Source organism: Salvelinus sp. IW2-2015, linkage group LG10 (genome assembly GCF_002910315.2).
Source record: "Salvelinus sp. IW2-2015 linkage group LG10, ASM291031v2, whole genome shotgun sequence".
Taxonomy (NCBI): Eukaryota; Metazoa; Chordata; class Actinopteri; order Salmoniformes; family Salmonidae; genus Salvelinus; species Salvelinus sp. IW2-2015.
In genome coordinates, this window is record NC_036850.1 from 16,436,201 (window position 1) to 16,455,663 (window position 19,463).

General features: G+C 43.8%; 1 protein-coding gene and 1 pseudogene across 1 annotated transcript in view; both read left to right on the forward strand.

The window, feature by feature from the left end:
* LOC111969384 (disintegrin and metalloproteinase domain-containing protein 10) overlaps positions 1–19,463 on the forward strand; it is an 83,323-nt gene that overhangs the window by 26,803 nt on the left and 37,057 nt on the right. The window lies entirely within an intron of this gene.
* On the forward strand, positions 2,989–3,503 carry LOC111969553 (sideroflexin-3 pseudogene; annotated as a pseudogene).

The following is a 19,463-nucleotide window of genomic DNA, read 5'->3' on the forward strand; positions in this document are numbered from 1 at the left end:
TAAAATTAGTCTGTTTAGGGCTCAACATTTTAACACTTGACAAGTAAAAACAATCACCCACAAATCACAATATTAAACAAGTACTCAGAGCAGAATTGGATCAGTGTCCTCCGGATGCGATGTTTTGTGCACTGTTCTCACAGTTTCTGCAGAGCTCATCGGAGTGGAATTGTATTACGTTGACGGCCACAATCAAACCGTGTAGCCTCGTGTGCACATTTTGTTGATATTCCTTGGTAGTTTGTGTTATTTGCCCAATTTATAGCTCATTTTTGGTCACAAACATGGTTTGTACGGTCATGAAAAGTAATGTGTGAATCACATGCTTGTGGGCCCGAGGAGCGTGAGCGAGACATTGCTGCAGCAGGTAGCCTATAATAATGATAGCCAATTCAAAACATATTGTGTAGCCTGGCTAGTTAACTATTTAGCTATTAGCATGTTTTAATGTCACGTCCAATGTCCTAAAAATACGTTTCACCGTCACTCCCACAAATGGCCGACGCGCAATTGATGAACGGGGTGTGTTAATATACCAATGCTGCATACAATCTGACACCATGGGAGAGCTGGAATTTCCCTCTTCATCATTGGCCATGTAATTCTGACAACATAAAAAATATTATAGTTTGTCAATTAGACTAACTCGCATGCTGTCAGTAGATCTCCCCTGAAACTTGAATATTTTAGCCTTTCAAGGTTATGAATAAACATGCCTTAGTTAGCAGCTTACCTTGCTTTGGAGTAGCCTAYCTTAGCCATTTGATGGCTGATTTATTGAAAGAGGGAATTATTTAATTGTAATGTTTTAGAGGCTACTGAAGGCATCCGCATGCTTCCTGTTCGGAACAGTTCATGAATATATTATGATGTTTGTTAGTTTTGGCCTTCGGCAAGGTTTTTTTTCTGGCTGTTCATGCACACACACAAAAATCTTGAAGCATGCCGAAGTCTAYGCCTTCTTGGTCTGTGATTGGTCAACAGTAGGGATTCTTCAATTAAGTGTTTGTCACTCAATGATAGACAACTCAATTTCATGCACATTTTTCACTTGAGAAATACTGCACCAAACTTAGATGTAAAATTGCAAAACTAAGATCTCTGTAAAAATGTATCTTCGATTAAGTCTGACTATTTTGTGGAAGTGTATACTGGCTATGGTGCCTTAAGCTGGACAAACAGTATTATTGGTGCTTTTTTTCTAGTTTTTCAAGTAAAGGTCTTTAAGGTTGTATGCAGCACACGTGTTTGGTTCGCCTAGCTGCCAGCCAAACTGAAGCAAGCAGAAGCCTTAAGGGTGGTCAACTATCCTCCAGGAGAGCCTTAAAGGGGCAGTGTTATATTTTGCGAAAGAAGACAATAGGCAGAGTGTAGCCTAGCCTATATATTTTTGTCTGATTCTCTATGGTAATGATAATGTATTTTTTTGTAAATTGGTTCCTTGCATCATATAATGATGTAAAAATTGTGTTACAGACCATATTTAATTTCTCTTAAACTTTCACACGAGTAAAAAATCTGTCATACTTGTCTGAAGGACACGTGGCTTAAAAAGTTCATGTCAAGCCCTGCTGTTTGTAAATGTAAGCAATATTATTTTTAAGAGGATAAATTACAAGCTAATGTTTTTATTCTTTAATCAACAAAATTGTAAGCCTACACTTTTCAGTGTAAAAGTACAAATTTGTACAATTTACAATTTGGCAAGCCTTTGTAAATAAGCGCTTTCATTATCCGGTGTTGCTCTACATGCAATCCACCCGCAACATCTATAATGACATTTATCAAAGAAAAATTTGCTGAACTTAGATGACAACCATCTGTTGGTGACAGTTGTTACTGATGTTTCTACAAGACAGGCTTTATAGTGCTTCTTGACTACCTGTAAAACTAGCTCTGCTGAACATTGAGGGGAAATGGCTTCACATAATGGTGCAGAAAACTCCACTATATTTTTCATCAAGAGGGTTAAGACCAGCTTTCACAACTCATCCTCACTTTCACTGGGGTGGAGAGATTATTATGTGGGTCAAATGAATGTGTCTCTCTCTTGCTCGCTTTGTCCCCCCCTTTCTTCAACATATCTACACAACGCCCTCTACACACTATCACCGGTCTCTCTTTCTCTCTCCTCTCTCTCTCCCCTCTGTGTCTCCTTCTCTCCCACCCAACCCTGGGAGGGTGCAGACAGCCATGGGTCCTTTGAGGCCTCTGACAGTCCCCTGAAATCCTGGAGGATTGTCACTGCTACATTGGATTAGAGTTGCAGAAGTCTGAGAGCCTCCCTCTCGTAGAGTTGCAGTCTGAGGTTATCCCAGCTGGCAGCAGCTGAGTGCAGGCAAGCTGGCCGTGTGGTGGGGTTGGTTTAGGTCTATGGTACCCAGCGGCCCAGCACTTATCCCTGGTTTGATCACCCAGTCCTAGGGTGTATGGGTGTCTGATCCCACCCCACTGACGCTGTTGAAGGATGACATGCCCCTGCCTCTGCTCCATCGACGACACCAAGTTCAAACAGATAAATCTGAACAGTGTAATTGCGTCTGCTCTTTATCAGTGCAGTTTGTCTAAAGGCCAGTGATCCATGAGACCTGGAAGTCATGGGAACGWTGGTGTGGAGGGAGACAGAGGTAGTGGTGGAGCTCATGCTACTATCCTGCACCATGTAAAGATGTTCACATTTTTTTGTTTAAATAACATTTCGGATTTTATCTTTGTGTGAACTGAGTCATCAACATTGCACAGACAACTATCATCATAGTAGTTTTAATTCTTACTGCTCTTCAGGTAAGGCTTCCTTGTGAAGCCCTCTCTAAGGTAATACTTAAGATATTTTCTCCAGCTTGCCGTGTTCATCCTTGTGAACGAACCGTGGCCGTGACCAGGCCACCCCGTGGTCGATGCCTGGCAAAAAGCACTGTCTCTAGTTATGAGGAGGAAATGGCTCAAATGATGAGGCCGTATTGATTTGTTATATTGCCCATTAATAATCAACTGGCTGCTGCGTACGTCACTGCAAGCACAGGAGCTGTAGTCACAGCCCTGGGACTCAAGTCTCTAGCCAAACGCCTTCCAGCTGTCATGAGCCGGTTCGTCCCCTTCTTTGCTGTAGTGACTGTCAACTGTTTCAACATCCCCTTCATGAGGCAGAGAGCCAAACTACGGCATCCCAGTGACCAATGAGAACTGGTTAGGAGAGTCAGTCACCGCTGCCAAGTCAGGCATCATCCAGGCGGTGGAGTCCACGATTGGCATGGCTGTGCCAGCTATGGCTGTGCCCCCTGTGGTAATGAAAACACCTGGGGAAGAAAGCCTTCCCAGTCCTAAACGCCTCAGTACTGGTGGGTCTGTACTTGGTGTTTGCCACTCCTCTGTGCTGTGCCCTGTTCCCACAGATGAGTTCTATGGCAGTGAGCAGCCTGGAGCAAGATCTTCAGGAGAGGATACGACAGAGCAGTCTGTACACGTCTACCGTCTTCTTCAAAGGCTTTAGGACCACACAATAACACGCACACCACAGACCAGCCCCCTCTGCTGGCTGGAACCCTCTTGTCCCATCGCTGCAACTCCCGTACGGACCCTAGAGGCGAAGGTCGAGAGCCGTGCATCCTCCAAAACACAACCCAGCCAAGCCGCACTGCTTCTTGACACAGTGCCTGCTTAACCTGGAAGCCAGGCGCACCAATGTGTCGGAGGAGACGCTGTACACCTGGTGACTGTGTCAGCGTGCATTGCACCCGGCCCGCCACAGGAGTAGTTAGTGCGCGATGGGACAAGAACATCCCTGCCAGCCAAACCCTTCCCTAACCCGGACGACGCTGGGCCAGTAGTGCGCCGGTCTACCGGTCGCGGCTGGCTGCGACAGAGCCTGGACTCAAACCAGGATCTCTAGTGGCACAGCTAGCACTGCGATGCAGTGCCTTAGACCACTGCGCCACTCAGGAGGCCCAGGGTTTTGTTTTTCAATGCAAAACGTTTTGCTACAGTGTGCCCTAATGAACATTACCCAGATGACTAGCACAGTTTCCCTCTCTCCACTGCCATTGGAAGCGTACTTACACACACACACACCCCTCATCTTAGTGCACCGGGTAACCCTGTGTTTTTGTGTTACCATGAAAACCTTTAGATGCAATGACACTGCATGGACACTCCTAACTGATTTCAGTAAGCACATTCCTGTTAGCATTGATGACAATGATATGCCAGCAGAAAGCTTTATGTAGTACAGGATCTAGGCCTAATGTTTCAGCCCCATATCAAGACCTTGTGTCTTAGAATGTTGGGCCAGTAACCGAAAGGTCGCTGTTTCAAATCCCCAGGCTGAATAGATGAAAACATCTGCCAATGTGCCATTGAGCAAGGCACGTAACCCTAATTGCTTCTGTAAATTGTTCTGGATGAAATTATCTGGGTGTGCCAGGGGGAATAACAAGCAGTAAATCTAACCTCAGTTTATCTCTGGAGGGCTGCTGCTGCTGGGTGGGTACATAGGTGCTCTCCTTTCTCACTCCCTCTCTCTGGATTCTCTCTCTCCCTCTCTCTCATTCCCCCCTCTCTGGATTCTCTCTCTAATTCCTCTCTCTCATTTCTCACTCACTCTCCCTCTCTCAGCTCTTCCCACCCTGACTCTCTCTCTACACACACTCTCACATAACATCCCGAGCTGCGGGTGATATTAATAGTGTGCTGAGTCCCTGAGAAGCTTAGGAAGAATTACCTCTCCTATCCAGGCTCCCCTCACATATTTCACCTGGTCGGCTGTGACAGACAGGGCAGGTTGGAGAGGCCCACCACAGGGCTGACTGACTGACTGAAGACCAGGGGCAGGTGGGAGAAGATGTATATGGTAGATGCTAAGGGATTCCATTGGCAGACAATGAGAAGCTAGTTTTGAGGCATTTCAGTCCACATGTAGCCTAATCATCACACAATTAGGTGAGAGGAGAGGCTCAGGCTAGATGTTGAGGGGGTGGACGGCCGTCACTTCAGCTTTAAAAGAGAACTGCCAGCCAGGGAGATTGTGTAGGACAGACGGGCACACACAGCGGGAAGTAGGGTGACAGTTTGGTCAGTGTTCGTAACAGGAATAACAAGGTGTGTGTTGCGTCAGTGGCTGTGTCCCCAAATGTCAGTGCTCCTTAGGCCTCAGGGCAGACTCAAGGAGGGGGTGTGACGAACAGATAATGGAGGATTAGTGAGGCTGCATTGCAGGGGCATTATGGAAAGGAGACAGTGGTCTGTAAGCACGTCATGGCCAATGAAATCAAACACGTCTGTATTTGTAAGGAAATTATCCTGTACCTTGCTTATCAACTGTTTGAGTACAGTGCGGATTACAAATTGGTTGTAGTGAATCAAAAGATATACAGCAATGTGTGTTCCTCTCTGTAGATAGATATATAGACAGCCACTTCATTGATGTAATCAGTAAGTGACTCATTTTGTGTGGGCTGGAGGGCAGCGGCCCATGTGAGAGTCATGTCTGACGGATGGAATGTCTCTAGGATTGTTGGGAAGGAGCCTATAGTGAACAGAACAACTCAGTCTTCTGGGAAGTGACTGGGTCATATGCAGCTCATGTGGTGCTAGGTCGCCCTTTCAGAATTTGAGAGCGTGCTCGGAGAGCAGGAGCATGAGGAGGGAATGCAACAAACACACTGTACGCTCATACAGCCTTTACTTATACCACGTTTGAGAGGCAGGCGTTATTATTATCCCTATGGCAATCTTTCAGTGTAGTGATTAGCCTGTTCAGTGAAGTGAGTTTGGAGTCCACTCTTATCACAGGGTAGGGCCCTCAGTATAGAGGTCTGGGTGGGACTGATTTCTTCATCCCGCCCGCACCCGCAGCTTTTCACACCTGTAGCCTGTCCGACTCCCCCCCAGCTGCAGTCCTGCAATATTATTTTAGGCGTAGGCTATTTGATGCAGATCGCTTGCACGCCATGGTCCCAGAAATTTTGCGCGCTGTAGGCAATATCAAAATGCACAAAAATAACCTACGAAATAAGTAACATTTCCAGAGATTCTCACATTCTCCATTTTATGTTAGGCTATCAGTATTACTGGGTTATATCAGCCAATAGGTTAGTCGTAGTTTGAAGCGAGCAGAGTTGGACAGAGAGCGGACACTTGCACTTTCTATTGAGGTACGTTTACCCTTGTACTTTGCTGGGGGAAAAATGGCGTCCATTGTGGTATGGGTCAGATTGACCCGCACTGTTTAAACACACTCAAGACAAAGAATCAAGTAAAAACAGCCCAACTTTATTTAGTCTTATCAGACCTTTCATAATGAAGAAATAAAATAACACTTGATTTCAAAAACTATATTTAAGAACTAGTTGTTAAACATATTCCTTTCTCACAAACAAGCAGAGATCTTGTTATAAAAGTGCAACCAGAACCAGTCAAAACAAAAAATATTGTACTTTTTTTATTTAACCTTTTTATTTAACTAGGCAAGTCAGTTAGGAACATTCTTATTTACAATGAGGGCCGACGCTGGGCCAATTGTGCTCCGCCATATGGGACTCCCAATACTGTCCGGTTGTGCCTGGAATCGAACCAGGGTCTGTAGTGACTCTTCTAGCACTGAGATGCAGTGCCTTAGACCGCTGCGCCACTCAGACACTTGTTTATTTTGGAACTGTGCAAATATCTATACAGATGAAAGCTTCCGGGTCAAATTGACCCACAAAATCATGTTTGTATTCAAAATCTACACAGACATTCCAGAACACATCAACGTGTCCACATTTTAAATTTAGGTTCATGACCCTAAATGAGGAAGTCATTTAAATTCATGGAGAAAAAGAGGTTAACTATTATTTTAGACAACTCAAAAGTGGAATTTGTTCAAATTGCCTACCTTTTTAGGAGCGGGAGGATTTTCTGACATAGACCAATATGGGTCAGAGAGAGAGAACTGCCCAGTGCTTCTCTGCCCATGGATAGCCTACAGCCTACTCTATTAAATTGAGACCAAATGCGCACCTGTTCTCACTCATATGGCTACTGAACTTGAAGCAGCAAGAATGATGACAGCTGACACGTGCACTTTCTCTTGAGCTACGTTTTGCATATAGGAAATAGCGTACCTTTTTATAGGAGTGTGACGATTTGCAGGCAGAGACAAATGGGTAATCAATACTTATTGAAAATGAATAGGTGCAACGCTCACTCCCCATGGTATTCGTTCGTTGCGCCCTTTTCCTTTTCAAATCATGTTTTTTTTATTGCTTTTCATCTCACGTTGGTTGAGCTCCCTCCACTTATTTCCATTATCAATATTTATTTACAGACACTAGTCAACTATAGCCTAATCCAATTTTAGTAAACTTCCTTGGAAAGATAACTGCCCCTTGATTCTCCGCCCATTTATAGGCAGTCTACTCTATTTCATTGAGTCATATTGTAGGCTCTTGATCTTGCACGCCCATCTAGGAGAGAAGAGGTAGGCTATTGAACTTGAATCAGCGAATTCTGAGATTGTGGGTGAATAATGCGACACAGAGGTGCTTTTAATACAATAGGTAGGCTAACGCATACAAAGCAGAAAGACGACCGTTTCCAAATAATCTGCGGGACCCCAAACAAAATGTTCATCCCAAAGCCCGCTCCCGCTTGCAGCATGAAAAATGTTGACTGTGTCACAGTGGTCGGGACCTGTTGGGACCTGCAGCCCTCTACCTCAGTACTTTACCTTCCTCCGCCCTGTATAATGTGTGGTTTGAAATGACACACTGCCTGTACCGCTGCATATTTTATTTCCAGCCTGTTGGTTTTAAATCAGCCATGATCAACCTGATGTAGTTGGCTGGCAGTGGATCGATGCAAAGAGAGAAATATTTGAGGGAAATGTTTTTTAGATGTAATCCCACTTCATTGTTCATAGTGTTTAATGTTCCTCTCTTGTAGKAGGCTAGTAAAGCACACCCACTCTGACATTTGACACTCTGACAAGGTGACAGTAGTCAGCAGTGGTTTGATCTGTAGAGTTGATCTGCTGTCCTCCTACTGTGTTAAGACAAGCATGCCTTTAGGCTCAGTTTACTGTATTAAACAATTCTAATCATTCTCGCTTCCCTGATCAATCTGATTTGAGGATTATGTAAGTAAATAAATTGTTTAATTCCTTCCAATGGCCTAGTATTTTGCCATTGGCCGCATGTGTGTCACGTTATAATAAAGGTCAGCCTGAAATATTAGAACAAGTAGATCCTAATCTGATTTATCAGCTTGATTTATCACCAGTAGCCTATATCCTGAACACAGCCTTGGATAGCCATCAGACACCATGTGAGAGATGCAATGTTGATGAACTGCAGTTACCCAGATCTGTCCCATGGAATAAGGCTTGACTGTCCTTCTTAGTCCCATAATCAGACTTGACTGTCCTTCTTAGTCCCATTTTAGTTAATGTGCTGATAAGACTCCACTGGGCAAGTAGAGACATGTATCATAGTTGGAGCGAGAAGGTTTTTGTTGGGGTTTTGAAAGAATGGGGCTGTTAGCCTGTCGTGTTGAGAGAAGCACAGGTGTTTACATGGTGCAACTATATGATCAACCCTCTCAATCTCTGGAGTCTGGTACTGGAAATTGTCATAAATATCGTTTTTTGTTTACCTGAGCAGTGAATGAACCGTCAGTTTTTAGGTCTACTTGTTTCCCCTGGAGTAGTAGGAATGTATTTTAATAATGTATAAACTCATTAGGGACTATTTGAAGTCTCTAATACACCTAGTTTTCACTTTTCACTTTCTGTAAGACAGGCAGATGGTGTCAGCATTATTTTAGCATTATTTTGAGCACTATTTCCATTATATAAAGACCTGCCTGTCACATCACCTCTACTCCTGGAGTGCTGACAAAAGCTGAGGTGTTAGAATTTACTTTGAGATGTGGTGCTAGCGCCAGACAGTTTTATGGAGGAGATGACGGGTCGCTTGTTTTTATTCTATATTCAAATGCCTTATCTGATCAGATTCTACATAATGAAACTTTAAGCACTTTCTGTTCCCTTCTGACTGAGATATACAGATTGTTCTCCAGAGCTCAGGATTACACAAACTCTGTCTATGAATAATACAGAGATGTATTCCATTCAGTGACAAGTAGAGGGAAGAATGGCTATATTTGATTATGGGAGCACACTGCACTCTGGGAAGCAGTAAGCCGTCTCCAGTGTTCGGGTTGCAATTAATCAGGATGTTTAAAGCGTGAGCTGAGTGGCTATGGAGCTCTGAGCTCTAAATAATATGATCAGCCCACAGACATTTGGGTGTTTGATGTTTCATTGAGGTGCGTTTGGGACGTTGGTAGTATATTAGAGGAATAAATGCCATCTTGAAATGAGAGAGAATTTCCTGTCAGAAGTCAGATCCTTCGCAGCSACCCTGCAGACTCCACTGTTAATGAGTTTTTAATAGAGGTTTATCATCTTGCCGCACTTGAACTCACAACATCATGAACATCAGGCTTGAAACAAATCCATCGGTAATTTGTATTTATGTTCCCATCACTGTTCCAGACACAGATTGTATCAGCTGTGGACTGATTCCTCCCTCCAATCTCTTCTGTTGTTGTGTTTGTGAAGTTCAAAATGACATTTCTGCTGGTTAAGGGTGTCCCTGCAGCAAGGTCTCTCTCACTTTCTCTCTCCATATCCCCCTCTCCCTCACTCACATTCCCTCTGCCCGATTCATTTTTTCACCCACTGATGTGTAGCATGTCACGATAATGTCTTTGGTTAGCGTTTCTCTCAAAGGCGATGGTTAAGCACAGACTCCATGTTTGTCCCATCTGTCTGTCATCTCAGGGAAGTGGAGCTGAAAGGGACTGGTACTGACTATGCTCGATATGGTGAGCTTCAGGAGTTATTCTAACTGCTGAACTCTAGCTCAGAGCCTGCTGCGCGATTTAAAGATCATATTCTGTCTGCCACATCCACATAGAGACTGGGATAAACATCTCTCTACTTGGACCTGCAGCAGGATTGGAGTGGTTCAAATGATTCTGGAGTTGAACAGTGTTTCATTTAGCCACACAGATGTGTGAATACACAACACTGCTGTATGCTCAAATTCTTTGTAGAATTCTCTCTCACCTCTGCTTTACATGGTCTGTCTGATATGAAATCCATGAATAGCCTGAGTGTACAAAACATTAGGAACACCTTCCTAATATTGAGTTGCACCCCCCTTTGCACTTAACAGCCTCAATTCGTCTGCATGGACTATAAGGTGTCAAGCGTTCCACAGGGAGTCCATGTTACCGCAGAAACAGACTAAACCGCACGAATGCGCGGCCATCCCGTTTTCAGTCAGCTGTTCATTCCCCAAAAAATAACAAATACAATTCTACGGATACGGCTGTTATTTTATTTTCATGCCGATATTCATCCATAACAGTCGGTTACACAGTTGTGCCAGCCCTACTCATCTGTAATGAAATAACTGCTATGAAAGTTACCATCTCCAGCCCTGTTTCAGGCAGCATCTGATTGCTGTGGCTCACTGAAGCCGAGAGAAATAGAGCGCATCCACTTTTTAAATAGTCTCACGGATCATTTCACACCAGCCTCCCCCGGCACCTGAGTTTCAGAAAGGAAGCAGCCTAGATAGAGCTGTTGTTTTTGTTGGTGTACCAGGACTATAGTATTTACCGGCACCCATCTCCACCCACACTTCTAACAAGTCTGACTGAGACTGGAGAAAGGAGGGGATGTACTGTGACTTACTGACACGCAGAGAGGAAGTGTAGGTAGAGCGAACATGAAAGGAAAGATGTTAATAATATTGCGTTTGGTCAGGTTGCTGGTGATATGCTTGTGTAGAGAAAGGCCTTGTGTTTGGCTAACCTCCTTAAGAGGGTTTAATGAGAAAGAGGCTGCTAGGTGTCAGAGAGACATGCTGATCTACACGTCCACAGACCGGTTAGGTGGGAGAAACAGGGAGGCTGGTTGGTGGGACTTTGATAAACTCAGAGGACCTTGACAATGTTTTTCCATGGCAACAGGATCCATTAGAGCCATTCCCTATCAACAGCAGGGAGGATCAGAGCAGAATTTAACCAGAGTGTATCCTGCCAGCCCAGAAGTTAAGCCAGGAGAGATAATAACACAAATACTTGCTCACAACACACACACTCATCACAAGCTGCTGTGCTGGAAAGTTACATGCAGTGTGACTTGCTTGGGCGCCAAACCTGCTGGGTGTCAGTGGAGGCGGAGTGACCACCTGTCCCTGGCTGCCTCAGGGTAGACCATCCCCCCTCGCCTGCCTGGCACACACGTACGCCAGCCAGCCAGTGATACTGCTCAGGTGAGGAGGAGTTGTGTAATATGTGGATCTGTTCAGTCCCTGATAGCGTTCCTCCAGTGTGGTGATTTACTTCGCCTGACATTATAGGGACGTTACTGGGATCATCTTGCTCTCTCCTCTTTTCATTCCCTAACACACACTTCCTTCCCCCCTCACCATCACCACGGCCCCCCCTACTCCCTCCTCCTAGTTCAGAGATTTGCTGCATTAACTCCAGTCATATGACTATGAAGTCATGTTGCTGGAAATAGTTTTTCTTATTGTAATACATTTGTGGCTTTTCRGGTTTTATTTAAAAAGGGTTGATTTGGGAAAAAAATCTGGCTGGCAAGATGCATGATAATACTCCTACGGGCATAATTACATTGTATAAGAATTTATCCTATTTCATAGAGACAGAAGGCATGAGGATGCATTCATTTAGTGGGATTATTAGAGTTGAATGTCCTGAGTACATCATAATTAGATTGTTTTGGGTTCCAGTAACTGACTGGGAGCCTGCTGTACAGTGTGTGTGTGTGTGATGATGATGATGATGATGATGGAGGGAGGGTAGTCTATACCCTGTGGCTCTACTGAACAGTGGCACTGAATGACTGACACAATGGGGATGCTGCTGGGGATGCTGCTGAGAGCCAGACTGCGCTCAAGAAGGTGTATTACTGTGTTGATAATGTAGTCCTCGGGAAACCAAACAACTTAAATATAGAAATGGGGTGATTTCAGTCATTCACAGTTACTGCACTTCATCACATCTCTATCAGTATCTCCCCTGCCTGCCTGTCAAAAAGAAACGGATCACTTTTCCTGCTCCACGATGTAACACTGATAGTCTCTTTTACCAGCAGAATGCTTCAGTATAGCTGTAGATATAGCCTAGCTGTTTTCCCTGGCCCTTTATTTGAGATGTTGTAACAGTCATTGTCAGTTCATGCATAGACCTGCTACAGCATGCTGTGGCCATAGATGCAGATCCAAGGCCTATGCACGGTTTTGAGAGGGGAACAGCCCTAACCCATGGGAGTAAAATCTTTCCTGGAAGTAGAGGGTTGACTCATCTCTCACCCCCTCCTGGCGCCCCACCCCTTCTCTCCCTGTATTCAGTATGCCTGTGTGCTCTGTCTGGTTGCTGAGGCTGGCAGTAAAGGCTCACTACACACACAGCTGTCCTCTTTGCCGCCATTACCACTCTAAAAATACTGCTCCACATTTTAGAAAATGAAAGTCCATAAATCTGGCTAATTTTGTGCAGCCATGCTCTGGTGGCCGTCCATCTGCTGTCTGCTTGGGTGCGTGCTGAGTAGGGAATCTGGAGACCAATACCTGGCTGTACTGTAGGGCATGTTCTAACAGTGGTGCACAGTGCTGAAGAAAGGCATCCTATAGAATATACGACATCGTATCTACAGTGGTACATGTTGCGTAAGTGTCACATAGTTGACATTCTGCAGTCAACCCTCCAGTGCATTCTCTCCTGACTAGATTAGAAAAAGGGCATAATAAGGAAGGCCTGTAAAGTGAAATCTTCCTGACGGGAATTAAATACACCTGTCCCCGTGCCACTGCTTGTTTGATTGCACTGTGGAGTGTGTCTCCGGTTGGTGTGCCAAGGTTAAGTGTTGTGTGGTAATTGAGTGTGTTCTCCCAGTGGGGTCTGGTGGAGGTGGCTGTCTGTATAATGGCTGGTTGAGTCACTCACTAACAGACATTAGCATAATGCTTTGCTCTCTGAAGGGTCTCAGAGAGAGCCAACCGCTTCACCTGTCTAACATCGCCGTCTTATTTTGGACTGTGTATTGTCTGACCGTGTGTGTGTTTGAGAGAGCGTTTTTGGCACAATGTCAGTTAGRCTAAACTCTGTTGGTGGTAGTTATTGGTCTAGTCAAGTAGTGTTCTAAGTGCTGGACTGAAAGGAAATGAAAGCAACCTCAGGCTGCTCCATCTGACAGCACTTTATGGACGTGTGTTTAACTCTCTTCCCCCATACATTCTGTTGTTATGGTGGTCTCAAGTACCACTATCATAAGGCAGGCTGCATCTTCTTGCAGTAAGGCTGACCCCATTTAGTCGACTGCTCAATTGTTTGATCATTAGGCTGTTGGTCGACCAAGATTTCTTTAGTCGAACAGTTGCAAAAACGTATTTATTTTTTCATGCTGTACAAGACGCCTGTCTGATTTGCGCCTGTCGGAGTTTACTAATCCATTGTGGAGGCCGTGGGGATGGAACAGTCCTTCACTCTAAGACGTGCTACTGAAATTGTATATGGTTAAGGACAATAGTGCAATACTAATAAAAATAAGATTATTTTATAACATGCGCTTTCTCCAGCATTTGACACCGGTCGTATCAGTACGCTGTTGAATTGATGCCTTTTCCTAGACCATGTTGCTATGTGCATAAAAGCAAAGTTAACATTATATTGGTGTTGAGAACAATGCGGCGGAGGCAGCAGCGGAGTTAGGAGATGCGACAACAGCCCTTGCCTTAATTGACTAAGAAAAGTGAGGAGCGAGAAAACCCCAGTTTTTAATTAGGTCTATAATCAACAGTCTAACTGTTAAATGTGCCTGACTTATAAATCATCCATATACAGTACCAGTCAAAGGTTTGGACACACCTACTCACTCAAGGGTTTTTCTTTATTTKTACTATTTTCTACATTGTAGTTTATGTCTTCACTATTATTCTATGAAATAACACATGGAATCATGTACTAACCAAAAAAGTGTTAAATCAAAGTATATTTTAGATTCATCAAAGTAGCCACCCTTTGCCTTGATGACAGCTTTGCAGACTCTTGGCATTTTTTCAACCAGCTTCATGAGGAATTCACCTGGAATTAATTTCAATTAACAGGTGTGCCTTAAGTTAACTTTTGGAATTTCTTTCCTCCTTAATGCATTTGAGCCAATCAGTTGTGTTGTGAAAAGGTACGGGTGGTATACAGAAGATAGCCCTATTTGGTAAAAGACCAMGTTCATATTATGGCAAGAAAGCTCAAATAAGCAAAGAGAAACGACAGTCCATTACTTTAAGAAATGGTCAGTCAATCAGGAAAATGTCAACGTTGTAGGTTTCTTCAAGTGCAGTCGCAAAAACCATCAAGCGCTATTGATGAAACTGGCACTCATGAGGACCGCCACAGGAAAGGAAGACCCAGAGTTACCTCTGCTGCAGAGGATAAGTCCATTAGTTACCAGCCTCAGAAATTGCAGTCCAAATAAATGCTTCACAGAGTTCAAGTAACAGACATCTCAACATCAACTGTTCAGAGGAGACTGCGTGAATCAGGCTTCATGGTTGAATTTCTGCAAAGAAACCACTACTAAATGACACCAATAAGAAGAAGTGGCTTGCTTGGGCCAAGAAACACGAGCAATGGACATTAGACCGGTGGAAAACTGTCCTTTGGTCTGATGAGTCCAAATTTTAGATTTTTGGTTCCAACCGGTGTGTCTTTGTGAGAGTAGGTGAACGGATGATCTCCGCATGTGTGGTTCCCGAAGCATGGAGGCGGTGTGATGTGTGGGGGTGCTTTGCTCGTGACACTGTCTGTGATTTGTTTAGAATTCAAGRCACACTTAACCAGCATGGCTACCACAGCATTCTGTAGCGATACTCCATCCCATCTGGTTTGCGCTTAATAATTAGTTTTTCTACAGGGAAAGGACCCAACTCACCTCCGTGCTGTGTAAGGGCTATTTGACCAAGAAAGAGAGTGATTGAATGCTGCATCAGATGACCTGTCCTCCACAATTAACCGACCTGAGATGGTTTGGGATGAGTTGGACCGCAGAGTGAAGAAAAAGCAGCCGACAAGTGCTCAGCATAAGTGGGAACTCCTTCAAGACTGTTGGGAAAGCATTCCAGGTGAAGCTGGTTGAGAGAATGCCAAGTGTGCAAAGAGGTCAACAAGGCAAAGGGTGGCTTTCAAGAATCTAAAAATGTTTTGGTTACTAGGATTCCATATGTGTTTAATTGTTTTGATGTCTTCACTATTCTACAATGTAGAAAATAGCAAAAATAAAGAACCCTTGAATGAGTAGGTGTGTCAACTTTTGACTGGTACTGTATATCTACAGAAATAAGACAGATCCTGCTTCTATCCCTTTTTTTATTTTATTTTTAATTWATTTTTAATTTTACCCTCTTCTCCCCAATTTTCGTGGTATCCAATCGCTAGTAATTACTATCTTGTCTCATYGCTACAACTCCCGTACGGACTCGGGAGAGACAAAGGTCGAAAGTCATGCGTCCTCCGAAGCACAACCCAACCAAGCCGCACTGCTTCTTAACACAGCGCGCCTCCAACCCGGAAGCCAATGTGTCGGAGGAAACACCGTGCACCCGCCCCCCTTGGTTAGCGCGCACTGCGCCCGGCCCGCCACAGGAGTCGCTGGAGCGCGATGAGACAAGGATATCCCTACCGGCCAAACCCTCTCTAACCCGGATGACGCTAGGCCAATTGTGTGTCGCCCCACGGACCCCCCGGTCGCGGCCGGCTGCGACAGAGCCTGGGCGCGAACCCAGAGACTCTGGTGGCACAGCTAGCAGTGGTCTGTGCCCTAGACCACTGCGCCACCCGGGAGGCCCCTTCTATCCCTGTTTGAGTGTTTGTTTAATAGCCTACTGATTCCGTGAGCACCAAGCCTCCATGAGCGCCAACCACAATATGTCGGTTAAATTTTTTTCACAAATTTGACTGTTTTGAAACTTTGCTATGCTCTAAAGGCTTTACACTTTTATTTTCTCATTAGAACAGCCTCTGGTATTACTTATTAATTCAGTGCTAACACTGTTCCAAATTGTCAGGAATTGTATTTATAATAATGACCACCTTCTTCTTGATCTCCTTCTTCTTCTTCTTCTTCTTCTTCTTCTTCTTATTATTATTATTATTATTATTATTATTATTATTAGGATCATTATAATAATAAGTCATGTCATTATCATTAGTAGGCATAGTATAGCAGACTTGTAGAACCACCATCGAGCTGTAGGCCTCAAAGCGCACCCTTTTTAATCTTAATACCGCAACTTACTTAGGCCTATATTTCAATACTTTTATATAGGTGACTGTATCAATCAATCATTCATTCATTCATGTCATCACACAGCATACGAGTCATTCATGATTTGAAATGCAATCAAGCATTTTAGTTTTAAAATAAAACAAATCAATAGTTAGCGTAAACAATAAACAAACCGTTCCATTTCTAGCAATTGCATTCACAAATGCATGTGACTGTTTTTAGTCTCTGCTGTAATAAAAAATAAAAAATAAAATAACATTAACATACTCTCTGGTACGCTTCTCATTTTAATTAGTGTTTATATTGTTCCAAACAGTCAGAAAGCTTTAGTCATCTAACAGCAGCTGTTTTGAACATATAATATGCATGCAGCGCTTGCTCCTTACGTTCTGTTTCTTTATTTCCAGTATTTTCCACAACTAGTCAAATTTATTCCACACATCTGACTTCTCCTTTACCTCCTGAGCAACCAGTAAACATGGCCCCATTTCAAGTTTGTCACATCTTCTGCATCCATTTTGCTGTTACATGTGTTGGGAGTTTGTTATAACCAATTTATTGATGTGATTGTGATCTGCTACAGGTCAGGCCCTATTGGTCATGTCCATGCGATGCATACGTGTGTCACGTAAAGAGAGCAAGGGGTGAGAGAACAGAATGTTTTTCCTAAATAAATTAGGGATTTCCTTAACTTTACAGTCAGAAATGGATGTAATTACGTTGCAACTTCAACACGGACAGCACGATAAACAATGTTCTGTGGTGGTCGCTGCAGCAGCGAGGAGAGAGACAACGGGTGCTAGTCACTTGCTGTAAAAAACAAAAATGACGGTGCAGCAAGTCTGCACAATCAAATCAATTGCAGTCAGACTCCCTCTAGTCATTTGTGTGTCTTCATTATTTCATCAAACAGTGGGCTTAAAGAATGAGACAAGCTCACTGCGTATAGTTGATTTGATTAAAATACGTAGGATGTGTCTATATATAGAAAAATACACGTTTTTAATTTTTGAAAACTTTGGTTGAAAGAACAGACTCGGTCGACAGATTTTTTGGGGGGTGGGTACAGCMCTACTAAGCAGTAACTAAGACTGTCTTAGGGTGTGGTTATGAGGAAGTGGTTATGAGTCGAGAGTTTCTATGACAAAAACAAACATTCCTGAAATTTGATTGTTGGCAATATTGTGTGACTCACTGACTGTGAATGTCAACAGATTAGTCTATACATTTTCTTTGACCGGCCTAGTCAGTAGTCACAAGATAAGCTGTTTTATATACATGTGCAATCTTTCTTCCCTTACACTTCTATTGTTTTGAGCGTTGTGTGTGTGTGTGAGTCACGTCGTCCTCTCCTGACTGGGTTAGTGTTGTGTAACCAACCATGTGTCCACTAACACCCCAGCAGCCTGGAGGGGAGTCTTAATCAGAGAGCTGCTCTGGGCAGGGATGCCCGTGTCAATTACAGCTGTCATTTGTTACCCAGTGAGAGGGCCTGGGCCTCCCTCTGTTATCAACAAAGCAAATTAGGAGGGCTGTTGTTGTGAAGTGCTGTAGCTGTGATTAACCTGGGATGGCCCTCTGTTCCTTCTTAGTTTTGGATGTACTGAGGGGAAATGGTCAGTATTTAAAAAAAATGTGTCTTGTTCTCAGTGTTTACAAATCCAAAGAGAAATATGACAAGATACATTTTCAATGTCCAATCGTTGCAGTCTCAATGGGTTACTTTTATTGACTAAAGATACATGTTGTCAAAATGTGAGATTGTGAGATTTTCTCTGTTCCATTATTGGGAAATATAATGTCTTACCTTTTATTTAACTAGGCAAGTCAGTTAAGGACAACGCTGGGCCAATTGTGCGCTGCCCTATGGGCCTCCTCAATCACGGCCGGTTGTGATTAGGGTTGCAAAGAGTCTGAAACTTTCCATTTAAATTTCCGTAAATTTTCCATGGGAAGTTAAGCCCTGGAATTTTCCTTAAATTGCTCAGAATAGTTAGCTTATAACAGTGAAGCTTTTTTGGGGGGGGTATACACAAGGCAATTCTAGGTCTTGTGGCATATTTTAGTTAAACTATCCCCAATTCAATGGAATTGCAACCCTCTGCATGCACAATGCATTCTTCCATCACATGTACAGCTGATTCTCAAGATCTTGCACACTTATGAGATGCTATTGAGCCCACACTACTACACTGTCTGAGCCAAGGATTACATGCTTTCTGGTAAGTTTTGATTATAATACTGGGTGGGGTGAATATATTTTATATGACATAAACGTCCCTTTTTCAGGACCCTGTCTTTCAAAGATAATTTGTTAAAATCCAAATAACTTCACAGATCTTCATTGTAAAGGGTTTAAACACTGTTTTGCATGCTTGTTCAATGAACCATAATTAATGAACATGCACCTGTGGAGGGGTCATTAAGACACTAACAGCTTACAGATTGTAGGCATTTAAGAAGTTATGAAAACTTAGGACACTAAAGAGGCCGTTCTACTGACTCTGAAAAACACCAAAAGAAAGATGCCCAGGGTCCCTGCTCATCTGCGTGAATGTGCCTTAGGCATGCTGCAAGGAGGCATGAGGACTGCAGATGTGGCCAGGGCAATAAATTGCAATGTCCGTACTGTGAGACGCCTAAGACAGCGCTACAGGGAGACAGGATGGACAGCTGATCGTCCTCGCAGTGGTAGACCACGTGCAACAACACCTGCACAGGATCGGTACATCCGAACATCACACCTGCGGGACAGGTACAGGATGGCAACAACTGCCTGAGTTACACCAGGAATGCACAATCCCTCCATCAGTGCTCAGACTGTCCGCAATAGGCTGAGAGAGGCTGGACTGAGGGCTTGTAGGCCTGTTGTAAGCCAGGTCTTCACCAGACATCACCGGCAACAATGTCGCCTATGGGCACATACCCACCGTCGCTGAACCAGACAGGACTGGCAAAAAGTGCGCCATAGGGCGGCATACAATTTGGCCCTGCGTCGTCCGGGTTTGGCCGGTGTAGGCCGTCATTGTAAATAAGAATTTGTCCTTAACTGACTTACCTAGTTAAAAAAATATGGAGTAATGATTTACTTGACCTGTGTTCT